Source organism: Varroa destructor, unplaced genomic scaffold, assembly GCF_002443255.2.
Source record: "Varroa destructor unplaced genomic scaffold, Vdes_3.0 BEIS01000004.1, whole genome shotgun sequence".
NCBI classification, from domain to species: domain Eukaryota; kingdom Metazoa; phylum Arthropoda; class Arachnida; order Mesostigmata; family Varroidae; genus Varroa; species Varroa destructor.
In genome coordinates this window covers 24,557,199-24,576,433 of record NW_019211457.1, presented here as the reverse complement: position 1 = coordinate 24,576,433, position 19,235 = coordinate 24,557,199, and positions in this window count along the sequence as shown.

The following is a 19,235-nucleotide window of genomic DNA, read 5'->3' as shown; positions in this document are numbered from 1 at the left end:
ACTATGAAAACCATAAGTTTTATCTCTTCTTTTGTCAAAGTCTTTATCTACTCATCGTGCAAACACTGCACAATACATCTCTAATGGATAATCAATCCTTTTGTGGACTTCTTAATGGCTAAATAAGCTTGACTGGTTTGAATGAAGCTCAGCCTATAGAATAGCACAATTTGGATTCGACAAATCTGGACGGACTTTTTTATCCGAATAAAGACAGTATGCGTATATGGATCATCGCCCTCCTATGAGATATTCGTCATGAAACGACTGCCTGTCACGCGTATCAAAATGGCTAGCTATTGGCAAGATATTACCTGGGTTTATGCCAATACAAAGCCCATTTGTCATGAGATATCGGCCATGCTAGAGCCGACGTTGTCAAGTTCGGGATACTGCAACAGAAAACCGCAACAACGGCGAGGTCGAATCGATTTCATCAACAGCGGCAGACGTCAACTAGTTGATCGTTCCACCGCTTTACTCGCCCAGTTACCCGATACTTTAGTTATTGTAGGAAAAACACGAGGTGTAAAGACAGTTTTTACTTATACTACGTTACTTGGCCATATGTCTAGTTGTTGCCTAAAATGCAGCGGATCGTCTCATCCGCTAGCACCTCTTCAGTCCTTCAACACTTATATACTCAGAAAGCGCAAATTGTAACAATATTGAATATTGGTACAATCTGCACTAGCGAATATTGAGTTTCGGTACCAGTTCCCCTGTTTCCTTTCTCAGATTTGGCTCCTTTCGTCCAATTAGCACGACTCTCTCGTAGTTGCCTTTTGAAGCCAGATTAGGTCCCTTTTATTTGACACTTCAATCAATAGAAAGTAAGCGTTGCTGTTCGTTACGGACAAAAAGCAGTTTTTGGGACAGCATGTTATGATGTATATGAGAATTGATCTGTTCTTGTAAAGTTCTGTACAGATCTCGAAGCAGAACTCTTCGCGATCGACGCAGCTACCTATATTCTTCTACACGTCATTCACTATCTATCAGGCTGTTTTTATACTAGTCTGTCGACTCTACGATGATTTGAAAAAAGCGGGCATTCGCGTGCAGCAGAATTACATTCGGAGCAAGCTTCTTCAGGCAAATAGTGTCTGGTCAAACATTGTAGTGCAGGCCATGGCCTATGCGAGGCTGTAGCCCCGATGAACTCACGGACCATGTAGTCCAAGAACTGTTGTACGGCTGAACAATGCAACCATGACTTTTTCTCGGATCCTTTGCGCTTGGGCAAACTCGCATATAGTGTTATAAGACGATTATCTTCTGGCCAGAAGCGAAGCCTGTGAGTTACGTCTGTCGTCAACAGGTCCTTACATCGCAGGGAAATGATCCGAAGCCTTCGCTGTAACTGCTTTGGTGCACCGCTCATTTCGTAATGGTACGGTAGACCAGTATAATAGCGCTAAGGAGCTCAGCCTGCGCATGCGATGGGCTTGTGTGATTCCTGCTTAGGCCAATAATACAAAGTAGTGCATTGTGTTCGGCGTCAGCCGCAATTGAAACATTGTTAATGCAGTAGCTTCGTAAAAACTTTCTGGTCCACGGCCGTCATTGAAGATAATTCTTATCTGTTGCTAGCGGTTACCTCAAGGCGGATCACCGTTCGACACACGGTCTCATGCCATTTTGTATTATATTTACCAACCTTCTTGTGGCGTGTGAAGGCCATGTTTCTCTGTCCATAGTCCTTCTGTATCGCATTGTGCATAGGTTTTTTTGCATTGCATAGTGCAATGTCTACAAAATTCGGGTCGATATCGTTATTTCTTATCGTTTAATATTCTATATTGTAAGATGTTTAAAAATGGAAATATGGTGCGATTCACGCTCTCAGTGGTGCCCGATCGCGCCACGAGAAGAAGATCCCAGTGCGACCCAATGGCATAAACATGCTTCGTTTTCATTAATATAATAACCAGATATAGCAATTAAGGTGTTTTTGAGTCGCAGTTGTATATTAATTATTGTTGTTGTTTATTAATAAACTTAGGTTTACGCTACGGTCTGTTTCCAATATGCTGTCTTGTGTACTTCAACTATAGAGTACTGGGTATAAGGTGAGCACAAAGATGGCCGCCAAGTCTTCAGATCAATTTTTCGCATGTAATTAGCTTTCTGGGTTCCTTTAGTCCGTTCGGACGTTATTCTACAAATAAATGGCTTGTGAGATATGTCTATTATTATCTGAATCCACCCTAGGCTGCTTCTAAGCTATTGTGTTTTGTGTCCAATCGCAATCTAATTTCGGCGTAAGTCTAGTGCAGTTACTCGTGTTGAAATAACTGAAAGTCAAGACCAACTACTGCACTAATACCTACTTAACAGCTTCGCAAAAAGGAAAAATAAGCACTTTTACACACTATGAAAGCCCTTTCTCGCACGCGTTTCTATCCAGGGACATACTAGGGTCCTTAGCTTGATGATAATGACAACCACAGTCCCGTATTGCTTTGGTGCTTGATCTAGAAGTGGAAAATATTCTTGCCTTCCGTTTCACAAAACCGTATAAAGGTTGTCTTCTCAGCGGAGGTAAAGAATATATTAATAAATGAAATAGATACCGAACCGTGTTTGTTTTTATTAATCTCGAGTATCTAGGATAGTTTATGGTATCATTTTTAGAAGGCAGAATACATAATCTTTCTATTCTAAAATGTAGAGCTTCTTCCTAGTAAAATCATTGACGACTGAACATCACCGCCATATTAGACCAGTCCTCAGTCTCTGATAAGAATGCTTGAAGCGTAGGCGTCTCTCCAATTGAACGCAAAGGAATAGCTTGTGTTAGATGTTTAGTCTATGTTTAATACCTGCTCCGCTCTTTTTCAAGCCTTTTTCCGCTTTGTAAAAACGCTCACATATAATAATCAGAAGCCTCCACAAAGCTTAATAATCGAAGTATGGTCTTTTTGCAATTAGAAATACGAGGTGTTTTGTAAAATTATGTTGCCTACGTGGACGCCAAGCGTCCCTATACCATTTGCTCAGGCACGTGATAAACTTTGTCCTCAGAAAACATATACAGGCCGCATTAGACAGTCTCTTTTTTTGAAAACAGCTGCCATTTACTGAATCGAAATTCCGAGAACCTTAGAAACGCTTTTTTGCGTATTTTCGATAAATAATCATTTATTATATTATATATTGTTATTATACGTATGTTGTCCATATTATATATATATATATATATATATTATTATTAAAAAAAGAGTCCTGTTAAGCTAATTCCTATTGTGGATCTCCTGCCTTAGCTTACACAAAATTGAATTCTTCAAAATCTACATAAAGACTAGTAACAACGTTGACTATCAATTTCACAAAACTAGGATGTTTATAATCTTTATAATTGTGATCCGCCTTAAACTATTAAAAAACAGTTATATAAATCCCTTCCATTACAGTTTCGCTCTATAATAGAAAGCACTGCCTTTCTTGCATTAGCGAGAACAGCAGCTAAACGCGAGCCCGCCACCGTAAACATGCTTTCCCGCACCGATTCTGCCCATTTTTCTAAAATGGTCCATATGTGAACTTCAGTTACATACATTAGGCAAGGTGTCTGTCACAGTAGTGTGGAGCATCTTGTAGCGCTTTCTGATTGTAGCAGTCCCCATTAAATGCATACCCTTTTCCCGTAAGGTCCTGCGTCGATACTTGTTTTAGAGCTACTCTAACTCAGTCTGCCAGTTAACTTTTACGTTCATTTTCTGACTAAATTTTCCTATATAGTCTATTTTTAAATATGAAGTTTTAACAAAAGGTACAAAACTTATACATGCATCAACAAACATAGCTTATTGAAGATGTTCAAAAGGGTTCAAGGAGCCAAAGATCAATCGAGGCCCCACGTGGTTTCCTTGCCGTTAATTGTCCATTTTTTCTAAGCAAATGGAAACTCTATCGCAAAAAACAGGTAATTTTCATCACTGATCGAGTCGCGAAACGGCTTTTTTGCGCTATCAATGTTAAAAACCATCAGATCACCGTTTGCACGGTATACAAGTTAACCAGTCACATCTAGAAGATATATAGAAGAATGTATTTTATAGGAATATGTTTTAAATTTTGAAGAGAGAAAACATTCTCAAGAGATTCCATCGTTAGCTCCAACCATTACCTATTAGTACAAGTTATTAAATATGCGTGTGCATGTACTCCTGGCCATTTTGTCAGCAACCCCCACGGCATACTGTTTATTTATTCCTCTTCTTGCCTATTTCTCCAATGAAAAACCAAAGAATGCCACGTTTTTTTGCTCTCGCTGTGCATTACTATCTATCGACCGTAATTTCTGCGCATCGATTTATCATACTTGAAACTGTAGCCGCCTGAGTTATTTGACACACACATACACATGTATATATATATATTCCGTCGAATGAGTCGTACTCTCAAATATACTTCAGCGTCTGCTTGCCTTTCAAAAAAGCCTAAATATTTGACGGTTCCGGTGTTGTTGTTTGTGGAGGGCAGTAATCACCACAACTGAAACAAAATCGTTCTTCTTTAAAAATCGAATATACAGCCTAACAGAACAGCTTTATGGTTCTACAAAGAATTTTTTCATTCCTTATTCATTAACATTCCGAAAATCACGTATCCGTTGCCCACTGTCAGTTACCGGAATCCGACCCACTGTCGACCCGACGCAAAATGCATCCCACAGAGAGTCAGCCATATAGACAGGGACTCAATCCTACTTACCTTTACTAGTGATCACGCAAGAGGAAGCAGGCTGAAAAATTACGCCCCTTTTGGGGACGAAAGCTCGGCGAGACAGTATGTTTGTACTTAATCACCCGTAAATGGGAGGGGCCTGAAAATTAATGTCGAGAAAGATCCCCAAACTTAAATCGGCATTACTCTGAAGTTGCTTGTTGGAGGAAGCCACAATGAATAAATGGAAACGAGCAGAGTACTACTGGTTCAGGTTATCAAGTAAATGAAAAACAATCGTCCTCAACTGAGGGCGCACTTGGTGTTCTCTGTCGAACAAGGCATTAAAGCATACAATAGGCATCGACCAACTCATGTCAGTACGGGTCGATTGTATAATGAAGTCTGGGGGTCTGGGAAGAATGGGCTTAAATTACAAATGAATTATGTCCGAACACTGTTTTTAGACGGACATGGATGAATAGCCAAATGCTGTATAAAATAAAAGGTCAAATTTTGTAATGTAACATTCGTCTGCTTGAAGCTTGCTGGAAATGTTTTGGCGGAAACAGTACGGACAGGTGATGCTTTCCATATCTAAAGCTAGTTTACGAGTGTGAATGATGGAATTGTAACAAGGTTGCATATTATTCCATTTGTTGCACTGATAGCATGCTAACTATTGGTCTATGATTTCTCGTAATAATCCTCCTCTATCTGTTCGTTAAAAAAAATTAGTTGATTCTAAATTTTGGCGAAAACTTTATAAAAACACTTAAATTTGATTTTTATTAGAGCACTTCTGTAACATAGTCAAAATGTATTCCTTGTCTTTTGTGTTTACCGAGCTCATTTTAGGTAACCTAACATACACCTGGCTGTAAACACGCACCTATTTTGTTTTTTTACAATATGCAGTTCCAGTGTAGGCCGCGGGAGCGCCTAAAAGGCATGTGATTACTCCGTCGTTATAAGTAAGCGCGCCCATTACCGTTTGAATTATACGCAGACCACGTTCGTGCGAGCAACACATACAATTAGCTATGTTTTTCTCGCAAGGTTTGTTCGTATAGTTTAATAGTTAAAAAAAAAAACATTATCCTGTTTGCATGCGCTTCAAACCGAGGGCCAAGTCGATAGTTACAACAGGGCTGTAGGAGAAATGCAATCATTTACATGGTCGGCCGGCCGGCCGGCCGGCCGATCCGACCCTACGGTAATTCTGTTTTTGCATTTCATTCGGCGCTGATCTTTCTACAGCAGATTCATCCAATAATGATCAGTCTCGACAATGTAATTGGTGAACACTGACGACCGATCTACTAAGAAGACACTGTGCAGTTGTGTTTATTAGGTTACGATCAATGGAGCTGCAACTCGTGCTCGTATCATGAAAATGCATCAATAGTAATTGTCAACGAAAATGAAGAATCTGCATTTTTCGTGGAGTCAGGTCGAATCCCTTGGCCGCAAGTAATTCCCCAGAGATACATTTGGAAGCAGTTAAGAAGCGTGAGAGTCTGAGAACGAATTATAATTCCAGATAGCGATAGATGCAATTTCCCTGACCAGAAATAAAGCGCACGGTGTCTCGTGCGAAGAGCGTCAAACACATATAAGGCAAACATACTATCAAAAGGCAGCTATAAGAGAAGCTGCGATATTATGCGACCTTCATTTTCTACCAGAAGCCGTAACCAAATCTATACTATTTACAAGTAAAGAGACGAAGATTTACCAGCAGTCAACGGCTTAGCGAGTTCGTCCTCTACAAAATACATCAAGTGTAACTTTTCTACATCAACGATCAACTATCTTGAATCGAATTGTTTACAACCCGCAGATGTTTTTTTTTTTTTTTTTTTTATTAAAGAAAAACACGTGGAAAACAGAGTTTCGAAAGTGCATACGCAGACGCGTTATGTGCTCTGATAACTAAGATGTTTGTTCCTTTCAATAAAACACCGTTATCATTTGCATGATGATCGTCCACGACTAATGGTAACGCCACACTGTTTCGTAGGTGCAACTCAAAATTTTCTGATTCATCAGAATCGAGTTGCCAAAATTTAAACTTGGAGAGGTGTAGCTCCACCCATCTCTTGTATTCACCCGCAGTATGTTCTTGTGGTATATGCGGTCCATAGGCTGCCATCGGTTACAGCAACCTAGGCCATGTGATATTTCTAGTTAGCCCTCCTCCGCCTGTTTGCAACCCTACGCGCTCGCGCCTGAAGTTCTTTTACGTTTATTAAATGTTGTTATATGGCACCTGACGTCTGCTAGCGCCATTAATATCTGCCAGTCCGACCGCAGTTTTGGTGTTTGTCTTGTTTCTGTCCTGGCTAAGTGCCGTTGCGACGAAAACAGCCTCGAACGACCTCGTACCGTTTAGCGGGGCGAGGGATCTACGTCAACTGCGCCCAAACACACTCAGCTACTGCACCCAACAACTATGTGCTATAATTTTGTACGTACGACGTTTTTTTTTTCTTCACTATTTCGAGTCGAGATGTTAGCAAGGCTGCTGATAGCTAAAAACGGGAGTAGGCAAGCGGAATGAATCAAATATCTGACATTTGATTGATTGTGGTTTTTCAGCACCCGTTCCGGGAGCCGTGTCTTAGCGAATAAAGAGGCATAGTGAGACACTAACGTTTGCATACGGAGTTCGCGAACCTATTACTGCAGACCTGAACGTAGCAGAAGCCTATTTAATGCAAAAATACGATAATTTAAAGTTACTTCTATTTAAGCACATTATGTACATGATATTTGTTCATTAATTACATTTATATAGAATTCTCCTACAATTTACAGCGGAGCTTGCCGAGTTTGCGCCACCGACCACATCGCGCACCCAAAGACCGCTTACCATTGTCTAGCAGTTATCTAGAATCTGTATAATGAAAAGCGAAAACGCTAGTTCGACCTTAGGTCGATATTAGCGGAACCTGATCGCGTGGTTTCCACTTCGACAATATATTAGAAAGCGTTTTTCGTACGAATTGTCTCGTAGTGTCATGCAGATCTTTGTCTTTCATGTTAGGTCATGTAAATTAAATTTTGCTAGAGCGGGCATTTTACTGATAACATTAAAGCAGGCCACTCGTCGAATGAAACTATGTAATGAGCCAAAACGTTGTCCAAGGTATCTTTTTATTCCATGAATATGTTCTGATAAGTACTATTAAATACTCTTCAGGTTAATATTAGAACCGCTTGGTTTTTACCTAATTCAACTGCACAGTACCAAAGCCTGTGCCCATGGAAAATGGCCTGCCGACGACCTAATTATAAATATTTGGGGCTGTTATGCTCCTATGACCTATAGTGTAGCCCGGTGAAGAGGAGCTGCAATACTACTGACGATGCCTTGAGTTCCCGAGAGGCTTTTTAGCTATTTTAAAAAGTTGGCTATGTCGAATCAATGTGCTCTTAGATTTCTGCGATTTAATTAAACGTAAAAGTAAAAAAAACACTCTGACCAAAATATTGCACCCCGAATTAATTTGTAGGAAAAATACTTTTTTCAATGAGCTTTTTTGATTGCCAAAAGGCTTCTGATTCGTTTCCCTATCCAAGCGTCAGTAACAAACTATCTCACTTAATTAAATTGTTCTTTGCAGCTATCGCTCTTTCGCCAATGCGTAATGCTTGCTACCAGCCCCTGGTCGATGCCGACTGAGTAGTCGACTTATAAATGCAGTGTACATACTTCAATGAATTTTGCCCGCGCACTTTTTGAAATTTAGTCAGCGTTTTAGCGTATTTACTAAGGTCATCATTTTCGAAGTACAGCTGAACACAATTAGCTCGAAACAAACATGATTTCAGCCACATTTAAAAACAGCAGAACGAACTCGTATTCTATAAATAAACTTAAGTGTACGGTGCAGGCCTTAGTAATTTCTATCTTAAACTTAACAGAAAGGCACTCTAGCCATACTGGTAGGCTTTTTGGTAGAACATAGCAATACCAGCATTGGATATTTGAAAACATTTGCGTTGTTGCTAAGTGGCCGAGCAGCTCTTCGGCCGCTTAGTCTTTTAGCCGAGATAAGTTTCGGTGGGGCTCCATGTGCGTATTTCTGAGAAAGTTGGTAAAAGCACGACATTGTAGCCAGCGCCAGTAAATGCATTGCTCTCTTGCTATAACTCCACCTTGAACTACCACAAAGCCGCATAAACATTGCTAAGCAATAGTTTCACGAAAGGTACATAGGATCTTTACGGTCAACGAATCCACCTAGATACTAGTAGTGTAAAGAAATCGCGGATTATCGTGCTTCCACTCGTACTGTATGATGATACATGGTTAAGAAACTACTGCGTCAGCTGTTTACCTGTGTAAAACACGGTGTAGATTCGTTACATCTGTAGGTACATTTGCATTAACGATACAAAGTAATTACTCGCATGATTTTTCTCTGCCAATATATATATGTATACATTAACGTTATGCTGGACGAGAACCCCGTGTTGTGTCCCCGGGGCCGGGTTTTCGTGACGTTGAAGAGAACAACTTCTGGAAAACATTGACACATGGGTATGGAACGCAAGTTTCGGACATGACAACGTCGTCGTCCTAAAGATGCCGAAGCAGTTCACAGGGCACACTGTCGAAACGCATGATGTGAAGTTTGACAATATATTCAACAGTGGCTAAATGAATGCACTTTGATGTCAACGGAGCGGGCCGCTTTTCTCTAACATCCTGCAAACGAGTACATGGAGTAGTTGAAACATTCAAGTAAAGGCTACTGCTGCTACTGGTCACGCAGCGGTCGACAGTTCCTCTGGATATTGTATAAGCCGCAATGATAGACACTAATCCGTGATATATTATCCCTTAATGCCGACGGCTCGCTTCTACTCTTTGTCCTAGAAAATGTAGCTCTGCTTAAAATATTTACACCGTGATAGAGCGGCAGTGCAGCTTTGGTCAACATCAAATTGGCCTGACAAATTATTTATCTCGTAACTCACTTTCAGCGTTTGGCCAGCACTAGGAGTATAATGCCTCGATTTTCCATATTATTTGATCTTTGTCTATATATATATATATATATATATATATATATATATATATACGCGATATATCTAAATTTTTACCCATCTCCACTTTTCTATTTCCTCCTACAATGTTATATAATAGTTAAGATTCGGATTCGTTCTCACTGTTAAATAACATGTTACATTGGTAAGAGTTATCCTCTACTGTTACCATCGTCTTATTGGACAAATTTTTGAATTCCTTGTTCTTAACCCTAGCCAGTAACCCGTTTACTGCCATTAGTTGACACTGCATTGCTATATGCTATCCATTGTTCACGTTAAGTCCGCCGAAATCGTTATTCAGTTATTACGTGAAAAGGGGCCGAACCCCTCAGCAGGGTTTGTTTGTTTGTTTGTTTGTGCCATGGTTTACCAACATTATGAGGATAACGGATCATAAACCATAGCTGTTAGGAACCCCACTGTGCACTGAGCATTGTGAGCCAATATCTATTGGATTGTCGAAAAGATATTGGCTATTTTAAAGCCAAAAAAATTAAAGCAGATTATTTGAATGTTAACGGTACATATCAGTGGAAATAGGCTATATCTAGCGAACTAGATATAGCCTATTTCCACTGATAGTCTTCTACTTTTTTTCTTTTAGCACCATAATACCATTACCGTATAACTTTTGTGATTTCTAGGGGAAAAAAAGGTGATGACAAGTGATTTTTTACAACGTTTTATTGAAATTAAATCTTTTTTTAGAGACCGAAACAGATGATCGTCTGATGGTCCGAAATCTAAAGTATATAGTACCATCCCTCAATATTTGCGAGTGGTTGAAAAATATATATAGTCTGACATTGTCATAACGGAAAACAATGGCATTATTGTTTACCAGTTCCGGTCGATTTTTAACAGTTTCTTGTAGTCTAGTTAGTCGTCGACAGCAGCGGTCTGAATCAACTGTTTTGCCAGACGGCAGCAGAAACTCATAATGCACGATTGCTTTCTGATTTCACCAGATGCATCATCAGCATCAATTTCGTTGGTGAGTGTCTAAGTTTCACTACAAATTGTAGAAAACACTCTTTTAATGTTATCGGTTTTACTCAATTTTCTGTCATCTACTTTTTTTCCCTAATTGGTCAACCACTATCAGCAACATCTTCAACTTCGTAATTTCCAGAACAACACCAGCAGAACTATTGTGTGTCATGTCTTGCAATAACATATCTTGACTATGAACAGTATGATTCTTGATTGGCCGGAACAGCGTTTGTGCCTGAATAGTGATAAAATTGTAAAGTATAGCAATTTTTGTGCAGAAATTTCACTAATTCTCAAGGCAGTCTATCTTAAATCTGAGCTAAGGCATTTAAAGAGTTAGAGTTACAAGAGAGGATCTGTTGTTGTTAGGACACCAACGCCGACGTCTGAGGTTATAGACACAGAGAGTATAGCTAAGCGAACGGTCAATAAACTTTCGATATTCCAAAATTATGGTCACGTGCGTTGCTCGCGTGCGACTGCGTGGCGGTAACAACCAACGGTAGACTCCTTTGAGCGACTGAGCGCGGCCGTATATTTTTCTTAGTATAGATATATAAGCTGGATATACTGCTTCAAACGTATACGGCCGGTTGACTGCTACAACAAAAGGAATTGACTAGCGCGATCATCTGAAATATTCAAGGATATTGATAAAATTGCGTGATCGCAGGCTGTTTTCAAATAAACTATCGCGACATCGTCCCGTGTCATTATTATTGTTATAATTTATTGAAAAAGAAAAGCGCGAACACCGGAGGCAGAACACTTCGGTGCTGATTAACCCCGCTGAAAGATACGTTCGCAAGCAGAGGAAAATCCGAAATATTATTTTTTTTTGTTTACAGATAAGATTACTTAGGGGGAAAGAAGGATACGTAGCTTGTCGGTACATTTCATTTATTTGCGGTAAATTCCAACGCCTAGTTTGTTCATACTGCCTATAAGCGGCAACCTCACCTTTGCATATTGTCGTCATCATATCACTGCGGATCTCTCATATTAACCTAGTCGGCGCAATCGTCAAATGGTTAATGACGAGCAACATACTATGTAATAATAAAATATTCATCGAGCGAGTTCTAAATCTATTTCTTAAGAAAAATTTTTCATATGCTCATACGGTGAGTATTTCTATGAAAGTGAACAGATTGAAAGAGACTTGAATCGGACAGGCATCGGCCGTCCGTTGGTCTTTTCTAGGAGCATCCTATAGGGATCTAGCGCCTGTCACCCTCTGCGTGAACCGCTTGGGCAATACTTGAACAAAAAAATACGGAGACACAGCTGGAAAGGCTACAGGATTCTTACACACTGGTACTCTTCAACTCTATGCCGCTGCGCCTCTTTCAAACGCCGAGTTGTCCTCATTGATGCCACACGCTCGTACAGAATAATCTGATTCGTTTATGACTAGAACTACCCGTTATCTCTATCTTTTATGCAGCGTCCGTGCGTGTGAACTTGAAGCGGGCTCACGTACTTTTAAATCGAAAACGCAGGTCTGAACCTACGTATAGTGGGCAAACAGGTTACCATTGCGAGCTTACGAGGTAAGACAGGGTGAAACGCGCCATGCAGCAATGGTGGGCAGAGAAACCTTTAGACGATCAAATTTAACGAACTTGACCTTCTATCCTTTGTGCCGCCAGCGTTTGGTCGCCCTTCTCTCTACTGATTAGTTTTTCCGTCAGACGTATATAGAGGCCAATTGCACAGGCTTAACCTTTGCTGTTGTTGATCCTATACGGTTCTCGTGCTACAGTTTAGGTTTAGCGGAAATGACGAATAAAACTGCTCCCATCGTGTCTACCAGTGGTAACATATCCCATTTTCTGTTTTAGCGACCGTGTTAAACAGTACACTAAAACTTAAGAAGTTCTTATCAGATTAATTATTAGACCTAATTCGAGACAACTATGTTTAGATTTCCATCAGGAGCTCTTCAGCGTTAGCGGCACGTAATTAAAAGCGATTGTATTTATATTCGTGCTACGTGGGCAAACACTTCACTACAATGTTGTATCATCAAGCGTACCGTCCAGTGGATGATCAGTCGTTTCTACGATCAAACATTGGTCGTTAATAACAACAATGACAAACTGGCAGGCAAGTACGCATAGCAAATCCAGTCCAAACAAAAGATTATCTTTTGTTTGGACTAGATTTGCTGCGTCAAAACCCCATTTTTAGCTGACTTGATTACCGTGTTTTGTTTCACTGATTACGCAGCCACGGTAGTAAACTATTTATGTTTCACTATCGATTCGTACAAGTACAGGTTGTTAACTAAGAAGTTAGCACCATTGGTTATTCTTATGGATAGAATCACAGATTACTTCAATTACCACTAGTGACACCCTTTTAACTTGCGATACTAACATGTTGTCCAAAAAATCCAACCTGATTTACTGTACTCTATGTATGTTTTGTAAATTGAGCTCACTTTTTCCGCGACACTTTTTTGTCCCACGCTGATGGGACTCTCCGAGTCCCACCAACGTAATTCCATACGTAAATTCTAAGCAGACTATAAATAGCCAGTGACTTTCACCATAGCCACAATTGGCGAAGTTAACGTTTGCGCACCGATCTCACGCGTGGTCGTTCTTCCTGTTTCCTGGTGACAAAAAAACAAATGGCGAGGCCTGCATCTGTGTCTATATTGGCATCGATCTGCCGAATTGCTTCATCACTTTGCCACCGGATCGTCCCAATCCATCCGTTGTTTCTACTGCTATAATTGGCAATTGCTAAAAGGCACGAATCATATCGTGCGCCTCATATGTTAGAACGGTCCGTGCCGACGGGTGTCGCCATTGCGACGCTAGCGCTGATAGAGAACATGGTCGCCGTTGCCTCAATAGGGGCGCAGTTCATAAATAGAATTACATCATAATAATAATAATTATGTACTATACAAGGCGAATATGAGAACAGTGCTGTAAAAGTCGATCGAGCCTGAGGCAATAGCACAACGGCCATTGTAACGATGCGATACCTGATAGAAGTTATCCTTCTTTATACTATAATAGTACCAACGGCCAACACCCGGTACGGCCTTGTCTTCCGTAGAGCAATGTAGCCTATCGAAGCTATACGCATATTGTACCTTATTGCTTTCGTTGTAGTTTCTAATCATTTTGGGTGTACATACACATAGATACTTATTTAAACGGTTACGGTAGTCGCTATTGTATCTTGGACTGCTTCTAAACAGTAACGATATGAGCTGCCACACAGTATTATGGTACTTGGGTGTCCCTGCTACAATTGTATCGGGCAGTTAAATTCGCTTTTTTGCTATAATTGTTTGCGTCTATATAAAGTCCAGTGGAAGTTCGAACCCGGGCATAGACACTCCTTGTTTCGTGCTGGGAGCCATTCAGCCGTCTGATGAAATGCCTAAAGACGATACCGACCGTAAAACTCGAAACAGAGAGAGGCATTAAGAGTTGCTATAAATAAACTGTTTGCCGGAGGGAGGACGTCTTTGTCCGGGGCCGTTAACTGTTTTGATGCAGGGCTTTTATCTTGCATTAGGAAGAAAAACACGAATAGCTTGATAAATGCGATTAAAGAAAGAAATAAACCGTTTGTTGTCGCATGGCATGCTGTTACAGCATGCAGCCTACCTACTATTTGTTCCTGAATTCGATTTGATTCGAAATCCTGACGGATCAACGATAACGGCAAACGTACGGCTAGATCTTCGTGGCGTGCTATTCATGACAAGTGTTCGACATTATGCCTCAAATGGCTCTGCTAGAGTATGATAGATACTTCTCAAACAGGCATCCAGACTGGATTACCGACAGCCCGATTTGAAGTCGTTCCTGCGTTTCTTTCGTCGCGTTTTGAAGCCTATGAATTTGGTTATACTAGCCTCGCCCGCCTAAACAAACCACTTTGCGGCATAAACCGAATAGCAGATCGATAGTTCGAGTGAATGATATGACAGCAAACGCCAGTGCTCTTCCAGAGCCACATATCTGGTCGAAGCTATACGTTAATTACAAAGTGCAACTGGCGAAACGGAGAGATGAAGTAGATACAAAGACCAAGGCGTAACAAAAAGGAACGTACGACTGACACAACGCTTTGAGTCCAAAAACCAGTCAGTATCTTCATCAACGAAGTAAACGTCGTAACGGACATTGGAGATTTAATGCACCATACGTCGTGACGATTCCCGTGAAGCTCTTATATTTTACTATATCATGAGTTCAGCTAACGTAATGGTCTCTTCTTTAAAGGCCAACCAGTTTCAGTCAAATTACGAAGGTATCTTTCAGCAAACATCATTTCTGAAATAGCACACAAAAATGGAATGCTTTGCAAATCTCGGATCAAATTTGCGCCGAGCTTATTCAGAAGCAGACTAGAGGTACCTGGTTGTGGTGTTTTGGACATATTTCGAAAAATGGCAAAAGCGGCAAGAGGAATGATTGTACCACCCTTTGCTTCAAGCTACTGCCGTTGCAAAAGCTTGAAACCAATCTTGAATGTTTCTGGTTTCGGGCAGTGCGTACACTTTGCTCGATCGTTTTTTTACCATTAGGTGTGTTCACTTTTAGTTAGCGCATATATAACTCTCTTTATCCGTTCGTTTACTCGTTCTACGTTATATTTAAGCTTCGTGCAGGATGACCCGATAACTAACGAATATACGAGCGAATACGACTGTTAGCGCAAGACCCAAGACGATTAGCCCTATGTGCTGCTCTGGGCTTCCGTACTCCTAAAGGCTTACGGTTCGTTGAGTCTTTTTAGCTGTTGACGGCTGTAAACGGTTGCAGCAGCATGCCATCTCCATAAAGGCCTCTGTAGGACAACCTCACAACCCTAATCTACACGCGCCACTTCCGCAAACACAGCGCCCTACAGACAAAAGAAGCCTTTTGCTTTGTTGTTAACCAGTGGCTCATTGGCCTTTCAACCGCGAGTCTTAAATTTCTAGGATATAGCTAGCCACCTCGAGATTCGTCAGACAGTGGAATTGAACTTGTGAAAACAATTTGATAGTAATACGCTCATTTATAGGATATACACTACGATGTGGGCGGGGGGGGGGGGGGGGGGGGGGGGGGGGGGGGGGGCAGGGCATTGTTTGCCCCAGTCCCCTTTCACTATCGCCCACCCACCCTTTGGTTGATGATGTTCTGTGATCCGAATGCTACTTGGACAAAAGGATCACAGCAAAACGGTCGACGACAACCATAGTAATCACTAAACAGTTGCGTACCATTGATTGACTTGCTGTTAGACATAACTCTTCTATCGCCACCGCCTAACACTTATGACAGATGATATCCGCTCGTCATCGTTTGCAAGCTCCTTTAGGCTTTTTTCTTTGTACAGTGGGTCTGTTTCTTAATTGCGCAATCGATCTGACAAGCTATTGTACACTATTCTGGGCACTCGTTTGTCCTTCTCCGAGGCTCTTATTGACAAACAGCTTCTTTGTCGACTCATTGAATTGAGTGAGCTATGTTCAAAAAGAAAAAAAGGCCGTGTTTAGTAGAACTCTAATGAATTGGAGTGATATAGTTTATACTCAATATACACCGTAGAAAAGACAATGGTGCCTCATCTCGATCACTCAACAGTGCTCATTAGAGGCAACGTTCAGGGCTCAGTTGATTGCCTCGACCCACTCTAGCCGTGCACTTTTTCCGGGTGAAACCGCTTGTCATTAAGCGAGTCACGCTTAACCAGACGCCCTATGCTGGCGCCTGAAATCGGCACAAAAAACTTCGATGGCGGTAACCTCAGGGAGCAGGAACGGACGCTGCTAACGGCAATCTTCAATAAACCAAGATAGAAGCACTAACGGCTAATTTTCTCTCTTGCCACGAAACACGTCACCGATTTATCGCGGAACAATAGGCATCCGTAATCAAACCGTTTCCAACGGAAGCGATTCGACACTAGGTACAATGGCCACAGAACAACTCAGTCGAGTACCATTTACCGCCAAGAAAGTAGCAACGCTGCTCACATAATTCAAGGGCCTCTTTCCAAGCTTTTACTAACCCGACAAACATGCCATGTCCAGCAACGACTTTATTACTTTCGTCTGCCACTTGTCTCTTATGCCTGCGCTGCTACACAGCAAGAACTAAGATCGTCACAGCTTTTGCCATCTGACGAAACATCTAAGGCAATCATGTGCTCCAACCACCGTTTGAATCGTCTCTTTATTTTTTGCTCGCTCTTTGCGTAAAGAACGCTTAGTTGGTTGATTGAGTAGCCTAGAAGAAGAATCGAGAGCCGGCTTCTTTAAAGTCACCAGTCCAGTCGAGTACGTCTTATGATATGAGATGCGCTACCTGAGGATGTAGAGCGTTAGTGCTAGCATTTTCAGCAATGCTGACAATAGATTTACATTCGGATTTTTTCCTGTTCCTACGGCCTGGACTTGCTCTCCGCGCGTGTGTTGCCTCGTTTGCCGCTTTCCACACTCCATATTGCTGAATGCAATCACAGTCGATACAACAAAGCATGTAGAGGACATCTGCTGGCGTCATGCAGTAAAAATAAATAGTAGTCATTTAGCGTTTGCTCATCAATTGCATCGCGGACTTCTGCAAAGTCATTTGTCTCGCACGCACACATATAAAGTTTAAACAACTTAATCATAGTAGTTGTCCATTTAAGTACATTACATCATGCGTCTACATTTTATGCAGAACATAAACTCCATACAATCGCTGCCTAAATTAAATTACTTATAAAACTAGCAACAATAATGAAGAAATGCGTCTTGTGGAAATAATTAGAAAAGAAAAAAAATGTGGATAACTGATTTTGATAGTTGTGCAGATATGTTATTTAACTTAATGTGGGGGGAGGATTAATATGGTTTTGGCGTACTCCGTTAGCAGGGTGGGAGACACGTGGTGATCTAGGTTCTAAACCGGAGTAGACATACTGTCTGCTTTGCGCAAGCAAGAGTCTCTGAAACTATGTTTAACGGCTTAGATACCGAACGAAAAAGTCGAAATTCAATCCAAAAGTCTTTCGCTGTTTTCCGCCGTATCCCACTAAATATGATAACATCGTATGTTCATGTTGCAGCAAATGCGAAATGTAAGCTAAGCACGATGTTGCATTGCCTTAATTTTGGACCAAATGATCGAAGCTTCTATTCTCATAGTGAGAAGAAACCAATCGAAACTGGTACCTTCTGTGTAATCGACAATACTAAGGAACATTAATGACAATGAAGTACCAATCTACTTACTTCCGTTAATTCATCGCAGCTGCCAGCTCACCTTTTCTTCTTTGAGGAAATGGGGGGCTAAAGCGTTACGCGGATCAGACTTCGTCTCTCAGATCAAGTACTATGGGACCTACTGTGTACCTATCGCCGTGCGTGAGAAACATACATGCGTTCCAAATGTACAACTTTCTTTTTATTCGCTGGAAATTCAACCAACTAGAATAGCTCGTTAGCTGCGCGAAACTGAACTTCGTAAATTTCCTGCAAGAAACTTACCTTGAGTTGGTTTGCTATTGTATAGTATATTTTGGAATATATAACAGTTTTCGCCACGTAGAGAATGGTGATACACCGACTTACACATGAAATTGAAGACAATACGAAATGCCGCAATCATGGCCGGTCGCACAACTAGATAACTAATAGTATAACTTTCCGATAAAGCAGATTACGTTTTGTACTATATATCCGAAAGCGAAAAATAATTTTTATGACACGGATTTAGCAAAACGCATTACATATTCCGCTGTGGAAATTCATTTTAGCATAGGACGTTGTTTGTCCGATACATTCGTTGGGTCGGTTTCTAGGATTTGTAGAAAACTTTTGTGTACTCATGTGTATAGGTAGGGCCGAAACCTTCGATGTCTTGAAAATCTGCACTGAAGTTGCCGTTGCCTTTAGTTTTCAAATGAAATACTTAATGAACAGTTGGTAATTCGACGGATTTTGCGCCAGTGACATCACGCAATCGGGAAAAATGCTTTCGACATTTGACAACTAAAGGTCTATATACCTACATGTTCAGATACCTAAATATTTGTACTAAATATTTAGGTATCTGAACATGTAGGTATATAGACCTTTTTTTTTTTTATATAACCATACAAAGGCTAAAAGAGATTGTACTAATCTCTTTTAGCCTTTGTATGCATTTCCAGTAGACATAAGAAATATTAGATTAGATTATGAATTACGTGAGGTGGTCAAGGTTCGAAGCTAACCGTATACATACGGTTCTCGTTGTCCTAAACGGGCCCGTCAGGCGTATGAAGCAATCCTTAACACAGTGGCACCTAATAGAGAACTCGAAGGAGTTATTCAACGCAAACTATTACATGTTTGCTGTTATATAAAGGTATTTTGAGTAGAACCCCCCTTATGCTACACGCATGTGTGGCTCGAAATGTCTGATGATGAGAAATCCTAATTTAGCAGAAGGCAAATTTAGAAAAAAACCTATTAACAGCTTTTCGTTGTGGAATTTCTAGTATGAAACCTCGTC